The following is an 8,518-nucleotide window of genomic DNA, read 5'->3' as shown; positions in this document are numbered from 1 at the left end:
GGTGTAGGGGTAGGGGTAGGGGTAGGTGTAGGTGTAGGCGTAGGTGTAGGCGTAGGGGTAGGGGTAGGGGTACGTGTAGGCGTAGGCGTAGGCGTAGGTGTAGGTGTAGGTGTAGGCGTAGGCGTAGGGGTAGGGGTAGGGGTAGGTGTAGGCGTAGGGGTAGGGGTAGGGGTAGGTGTAGGTGTAGGCGTAGGTGTAGGTGTAGGTGTAGGGGTAGGTGTAGGCGTAGGGGTAGGGGTAGGGGTAGGTGTAGGCGTAGGCGTAGGGGTAGGGGTAGGGGTAGGTGTAGGTGTAGGCGTAGGTGTAGGTGTAGGTGTAGGGGTAGGTGTAGGCGTAGGGGTAGGGGTAGGGGTAGGTGTAGGTGTAGGTGTAGGTGTAGGCGTAGGCGTAGGCGTAGGTGTAGGTGTAGGTGTAGGCGTAGGGGTAGGGGTAGGGGTAGGTGTAGGTATAGGCGTAGGCGTAGGTGTAGGTGTAGGTGTAGGTGTAGGCGTAGGGGTAGGTGTAGGTGTAGGTGTAGGTGTAGGTGTAGGTGTAGGCGTAGGCGTAGGGGTAGGGGTAGGTGTAGGTGTAGGTGTAGGCGTAGGGGTAGGTGTAGGGGTAGGGGTAGGGGTAGGTGTAGGTGTAGGTGTAGGTGTATGGGTAGGTGTAGAGTTAGAGGTAGATGTAGGTGTAGGTGTAGGTGTAGGTGTACGCGTAGGTGTAGGTGTAGGGGTAGGTGTAGGTGTAGGTGTAGGTGTAGGTGTAGGGGTAGGTGTAGGTGTAGGTGTAGGTGTAGGTGTAGGCGTAGGTGTAGGTGTAGGTGTACGCGTAGGTGTAGGCGTAGGGGTAGGTGTAGGTGTAGGTTTAGGTGTAGGTGTAGGTGTAGGTGTAGGTGTAGGGGTAGGTGTAGGTGTAGGTGTAGGTGTAGGTGTAGGTGTAGGCGTAGGTGTAGGTGTAGGTGTACGCGTAGGTGTAGGCGTAGGGGTAGGTGTAGGTGTAGGTTTAGGTGTAGGTGTAGGGGTAGGTGTAGGTGTAGGGGTAGGTGTAGGTGTAGGTGTAGGTGTAGGTGTAGGTGTAGGCGTAGGGGAAGGGGTAGGTGTAGGCGTAGGGGTAGGTGTAGGCGTAGGTGTAGGCGTAGGTGTAGGTGTAGGTGTAGGTGTAAGTGTAGGGGTAGGGGTAGGGGTAGGGGTAGGTGTAGGTGTAGGTGTATGGGTAGGTGTTGGTGTAGGTGTAGGCGTAGGGGTAGGTGTAGGTGTAGGTGTAGGTGTAGGTGTAGGTGTAGGTGTAGGGGTAGGTGTTGGTGTAGGTGTAGGCGTAGGGGTAGGTGTAGGTGTAGGTGTAGGTGTAGGTGTAGGTGTAGGGGTAGGTGTTGGTGTAGGTGTAGGTGTAGGTGTAGGCGTAGGTGTAGGTGTAGGTGTAGGTGTAGGTGTAGGTGTAGGGGTAGGTGTAGGTGTAGGTGTAGGTGTAGGTGTAGGTGTAGGTGTTGGTGTAGGTGTAGGCGTAGGGGTAGGTGTAGGTGTAGGTGTAGGTGTAGGTGTAGGCGTAGGTGTAGGTGTAGGTGTAGGTGTAGGTGTAGGTGTAGGTGTAGGGGTAGGGGTAGGTGTAGGTGTAGGTGTAGGTGTAGGTGTAGGTGTTGGTGTAGGTGTAGGCGTAGGGGTAGGTGTAGGTGTAGGTGTAGGTGTAGGTGTAGGGGTAGGTGTAGGTGTAGGTGTAGGGGTAGGGGTAGGGGTAGGTGTAGGTGTAGGTGTATGGGTAGGTGTAGAGTTAGAGGTAGATGTAGGTGTAGGTGTAGGTGTAGGTGTAGGTGTAGGTGTACGCGTAGGTGTAGGCGTAGGGGTAGGGGTAGGGGTAGGGGTAGGGGTAGGGGTAGGTGTAGGTGTAGGTGTATGGGTAGGTGTAGAGTTAGAGGTAGATGTAGGTGTAGGCGTAGGCGTAGGTGTAGGTGTAGGTGCTGCTCGACAGAGTAGTCCCAGAAAGAGAAGCTTCGTACTTATATACTGAACGTGATATACTGTATACTGTACGTTATATATTGTACAGTGTACTTGACCTACTGTAAAGTGTACTTGAGGTTATGTATACTGTGCGTGATAAACTGTGTGCTAACGTTAGATGCTGTATATTGCATGTTATATAACATATACTGCAGTTGGTATATTGTATATTGTACGTGATATACTGTATAATGCATGTAACATAGCATCTTTTACTTGATATACTGTATTTGTACGTGAAATATTGGAAGTTGTATGTAATATAACGTATACTGACTGTACATGACATATTGTATACTGTAGGTGGAGGACTGTATACGGAACGTGACAAACTGTATGCTGTCCGTTAGTAACTGTAAATTGCATGTAATATAACATGTCTGCAGTTGATATATGATATATTGTACGTGAAATATTGTATGTTGCACGTAATAGAACATATCCTGACTGTGATATACTTTTTACTGTACGTGATATGTTGCATGATGTATGTGATAAACTGCATGCTGTACGTGATATATTGTATACTGTACGTAATATACTGTTAGTGATATGTTGCATGTTGAATTAAAAATATTGCATGCTGTACGTGATATACTCCATACTGTATGTGATATACTGTATACTGTAGGGGGCACGGGTGGCCCAGTCGTCTAAGGCGCCGCGATTCGCTGTGCAGAGTTGCGTCCCTTGGGCACGACCGAACCCTATGATTGTGGGTTCGAATCCCGGTTCGCCCCGATTATGTTTCTAGGTTTGTCAGCACCATACCCGTGCTCGTGGGTTTCACCGAAGTGGTAAACATCTGAGACCTGCATCACTTCGGGCTTTCATCCCACATCAAGCTGACATGCCACGATATAACTAGAATACTGTAAACGTCTGAGACCTGCATCACTTCGGGCTTCCCTCCAACATTAAGCTGACATGCCACGATATAACTAGAATACTGTAAACGTCTGAGACCTGCATCACTTCGGGCTTTCCTCCAACTTTAAGCTGACATGCCACAATATAACTGGAATACTGTAAACACCTGAGACCTGCATCACTTCGGGCTTTCCTCCGACATTAAGCTGACATGCCACGATATAACGGGAATACTGCAAACACCTGAGACCTGCATCACTTCGGGCTTTCCTCCGACATTAAGCTGACATGCCACGATATAACGGGAATACTGCAAACACCTGAGACCTGCATCACTTCGGGCTTTCCTCCGACATTAAGCTGACATGCCACGATATAACTAGAATACTGTAAACACCTGAGACCTGCATCACTTCGGGCTTCCTCCCACATTAAGCTGACACGCCGTGATATAACGGGAATACTGTTAAAAGCGGCGTTAAACACAACTCACTCACCCACTGTATACTGTACGTGATATACTGAAATCTGAACGCGAAATATTGCGTTATCTATGTGACATATTGCATGTTGTACGTGCTATACTGTATAGTGATATAATGACAGAGAGACAGACATTCTTTATTTCCTCCAATAATTGAAGAGTACATATTAAAGTATGTTAGGTCAACTCATAGATGACCTGTAATCAACCAAAACGCAGATAACGAACAACAAATACATAACATGTCCTTCTCGGTAGATGCTAGTGAACAGTAACGGTTATAACATGTTTTGTCTCCCCCGGAGAATCTGTTCTGAAATAAAATCTCCCCCGGGCGGATATGTTTCGCGCCCCCCTCAGTATAAAGTCTCCCCCCTGATTATTCGGTTTGTTGCAATGTCTTTAAGTACTATATTCTTTAAATAGTTATCTTTAATGTAAGGAGGGTTACTTTAAAAAATAGATTATAAAATATGGTCATAATGAATTGATATTTCAGCATATTTTATTTGGTAACTGTACCTTTCATCCTAAAATACTTATAAGACATAATCATGCCAAACAAATTTGAATGAAATGACTTAATGTAACAAATACATGTTCGGTTACTGTTGTAACAGAATTCAGAAATCTTATTAATCCTCGCAAACATTCGGTTTTAACACTAACTACGTAAAAACTGTCAATATATCCACGCGCGCCTCCAGCCCAGGCTGTCCGTTAATACTCTGATTTAAGATCTAAAATATATTCCTTAATACAGGCTACGATATGAAAATGGTATCAGTGTAATATCAGTGGCTAGAATATCATGGTGCAAGCAGGTTTCTGTTAAACATACAACATCATAACTATCTAATTCAGCACTGATAAAATCTACTTTGTCTTTAAGACTGCGTACGTTTAGATATATAATCTTTAAATCTGGACTATGCAAAGGTCCTGGATTCGGATGGATATCACCGCAGCAGAAGAGAAAAAGTAAAACTATGAATGATAATCGGAAATTATATAAGCAAAGTAACCCAAAATATATCATCTTCCCGAAACGATTAGCATGTAGAATAGATTTAAAAACACCCACTATCAGCCTGTATTGAACAACATCAACCGGCATCGACAAAGCAAAGTGATCATGTAATTGTTACAATCGTGCTGGCGGTGAATCTGAGAAGGGATTCATACGTTATATACAACTTTAAAAAAATATGATTATGAAAAACGAAAGGAAAAGTGCCCAGGCACTACTCAAACTATACAATCTCATCTACCTAAACGGTCAGGTTCCTACTCCCTGGAAACAGGCCCTAGTCATACCAATCCCTAAACCTAATAAACCAGCTAATCAAGCTAACTCATATAGACCAATATCCCTAACTTCAAACTTATGTAAAGTAATGGAATCAATGGCTAAAAATAGATTACAACATTACCTAACCCAAAATAACATCAACTATTGAACTGCATGGCAAGTATTTATAAAACGACCGGGGGAGGAAATATTCTGGGGGGAGATTTTATTTCGTAGGGTGGGGGAGAGTTTATTTCGAGAGGGGCGGAACTGTACCGGTATAAATTCGCCGGGGGGAGATTTTATTCTGTGGGCGAATATATTTCGTGACACCGGCAAATATGTACAAACTTTGAGACAACCAACACAAATTGTATGCAAGTGCTAAAATCACCACGACATAAAGTGTTGTGCTATCCAAGCAAACAGTTCAACATTGCAGTGTCATCCTGGTCACAAAAGTTAATAAAATCGTTTATGTGCAGCACTGATGGAAGTTTATCACACATTTTATTTCTGTGTTGTGAGAGTCCTTCACAGTCAATGTTTACATGTTTTCTACAGCCCGGTACTATGATGTGGCATAATGTACACGTAACCTCACCAGGTTCATCATGGATTATATGTACAGTTTGTGTCGTCGATGACGTATGCTATTTTCCACAAATGATGCATACGCACCGTCGGGTGAATTTCATAAAAGGTTTGTGGTCCTGGTTCGTTGTTCATATTGATTAAGAATCTTCTTGACCACAGACCCTCATCTCTGTTTGTCTATAAACGTGCCACATTTGAGATCAGCAAGCAGTATTTCTATTATATTATATTTTCTAAACAGTTAAACTGTCTCTTGCATAAAACTATTGTTAATATTGAAACCTGATATACAGTTGCTTTATAGCCATATGAAAAGTTTCTTCGATAAAAGGAATTATTCTGTCTACATAGTCGACCAAAGAATATCAGTTTACACTTGTCTATATATGCGTGCATTGACCACAGTTCAACTGCTGTTTGCTATTTGGATGCAAGTGCCTGTGAGTTCCAGTTCTTTAATAAGTTCATCAATGTAAACCTGAAAAAAGCCATTCTGATAGGAATCTTCCTTTATCAACATCTCTACGTATTGCAAAATATTCTGATTTCTGACCTTGAAATGTAATATAAGATCTTGCTGTGGTATAAGAATGTTTGTATATCGCCAACACTTTCCATTTATTCCCAGTGTGAATAGTTTCTTCAGCAGTCCATTATGCCAAATCTTATCAAACACCTTTTCGTTATCGAGAAACGTGCAGTGGAGTGCTGATTGGCATTGTTTGAAATATGCAATTTATTCTTGCAGAGTAAGTGCTGCAAAGTGAGCCCTACTGCTCTTCTGAAATCCAAACTGTAATTAATCAGGGAATATATGTTATATTTGATCAATCTCTGTATTCTCTCCATGATTACTTTCTCCAGCAGTTTTCCCGATAGCTGATGTAATGGTGATACCGCGGTAGGTTTTGGGGTCACATTTGTCTTTTCCATTTTGTTTCTGAAGTGCAACCGTGAACCCAGTTCTCTAAGGTAGCGGATAATACTCGTGTTTTATCAGTAGGTTGAAGAGAATCACAAGATGATGTAGTAACCTATCTCCAGCATGCCTTATATGTTCATTAGTCGCTCCATCAGGACCGGAGGACTTCCGATATTTTAGTGTCTTTACCACACAGATAATCTCGTCTGATGTAAATGGATCTTTCAGAAAAGTGTTATCTTGTCCAGTACTTGTATCTCGTCGTCAGATATATTGAATTTATTATTTCAGTTTGAATAGTCAGAAGTTGCTAAATCCCTGAAATAGTCTCTCCAAGTGTTAACAATACTGATAGGATCGTTTGCTACTTTGTCGTTGTACTTCAAAGTGTTTATTGTTGACTTATTGGGGATGGGGTAGCCTAGTGGTTAATGTGTTCACTCGTCACGCCGAAGACCCGGGTTCGATTCCTCACATGGGTACCATGTGCTAAGCCCATTTCTGGTGTCCTCCGCCGTGATATTGCTGGAATATTCCTAAAAACGCCGTAAAACCATACTCACTCACTCTGATACTTTTGATTCTCCTGTAAAAGTAGTCCACATTTACATCACAACTCTGTATAGCTCTTCTGCAAGTCTACATAGTCTACATTCAGCTAGATGTTTGTTCCTGCGAAAGTTTCTTTTAGCATTTTTGTAGTTTTTATCTAGTATTGACTACCTACGCGTTTCCACCGTCTGCGTTGACATCTCATATCATAGTTGTAGTTACTATCTGACTTCCAGTAAGATCTCAGGTAATGTCGATATTCATTATTAGGGATTGTTGTTACCGAGGCTGAGAGGAGACTGTTTGTTACAGCAAAGTTGTATCTCTCTGTCATAGATACCATGTCTGTCTGGTGTTTTCTGTCTATTGTGAAGTTCAGGAGCTTATCAACTTCACTGCTGTACAATTTAATATCTGTATCATCAGCTTTTAACCATTTGACTGAGATCTTAGAGGAGCGATAGTTGAAGGACGAGCAACGTAGAATACGAAGTATGCTGCATACCGGATAGTGATCAGATACATCATATGACACGTCACACTGCAGCTATCTATGCAGCTCCGCATATATCCAGGAACAGTTGAATTCCTCGTATTGTCCTTGGAGCGAAAGGTAGCTTTGGGCACTTCAGGGCAGATAGTGGTTGTTTTTATTATATTCCTTTCGTTGAATAGACGTTATGTTAGAAGCTTTGTCCTTTGGCTAGTTGGATAGTGGTTAATATCAGCGTTGAGGTCACCAGCTATTACACATGTCCCGACACAAGAATACAGTAAGCTACGGTTATAACGAACACGCTTATAACGAACTGACGGATATAACGAACTTACTTTTTGGTCCCGACTATTTGCTCTAGTTATGCTGTATATATGCTTATAACGAACTTCGGTTATAACGAACTCAAATTAGTAGTCCCTTTGAGTTCGTTATAACCGTACTATACTGTATTTGTCATAAGTGTTACATGATACTGGCTAATGTTCCGATCAGTTAGTCTTGCCCCAAGTACATATAGATCTTCAAACGTAGGTTTAACAATCCTTGTTATCACAACGTGATTATCTTCAGATGGTACTTGCTTCGCTGTATATGTAAAATAGCAATACCACCAGATCCAGATTAAATTTATTATCTGATGAATGAAGATAGTTGAGAGTGTCTGCTGTTAGCCGGTGTTCGGTAATAACAACCACATCGTTGTTATTAAGGAGCGAGATGAACCGTGGTGTTCCATACATAACTCCCCTGACATTCCAGGTCGATATTCGAAGGGTGCACATTAAAATGTATAGGATGCAAATGTTGATGGTGAATATATGTTATATCCTAGTGGTCATATACTGTGTATACTGTATACTGAACGTGATATAATGTATACTGTATGTGATATACTGTATGCCGTACCTGGTATACTGTATACTGTACAGGATATAGTATATATTGAACGTAATATACTGCATGTTGTGCGTGATATGTTGCATGCTCTATGTGATATTCTGCATGCTGTACGTGATATATCGTATACTGTACGTGATATACTGTAAACTAAACTTGATATGCTGAATGCTGTTCGTGATATGTTGCTTTTTTTATGTGGCATACTGCATGTTGTACATGATAAACTGTTTACTGTACGTGATATACTGTATACTGTACGTGATATACTGCATACGTACGTGGTATAGTGTATACTGTACGTGATATGTTGCATGTTGTATTTAACTGCGTGCTGTACGTGATATACTGTACGTGGTATAGTGTATACTGTACGTGATATGTTGCATGTTGTATGTGACATACTGCATGTTGTACGTGATAAACTGTTTAC

Source organism: Haliotis cracherodii, unplaced genomic scaffold, assembly GCF_022045235.1.
Source record: "Haliotis cracherodii isolate W230 unplaced genomic scaffold, xgHalCrac1.p SCAF_12, whole genome shotgun sequence".
In the NCBI taxonomy this organism is placed as follows: domain Eukaryota; kingdom Metazoa; phylum Mollusca; class Gastropoda; order Lepetellida; family Haliotidae; genus Haliotis; species Haliotis cracherodii.
Note: the sequence above shows the minus strand (reverse complement) of the source record.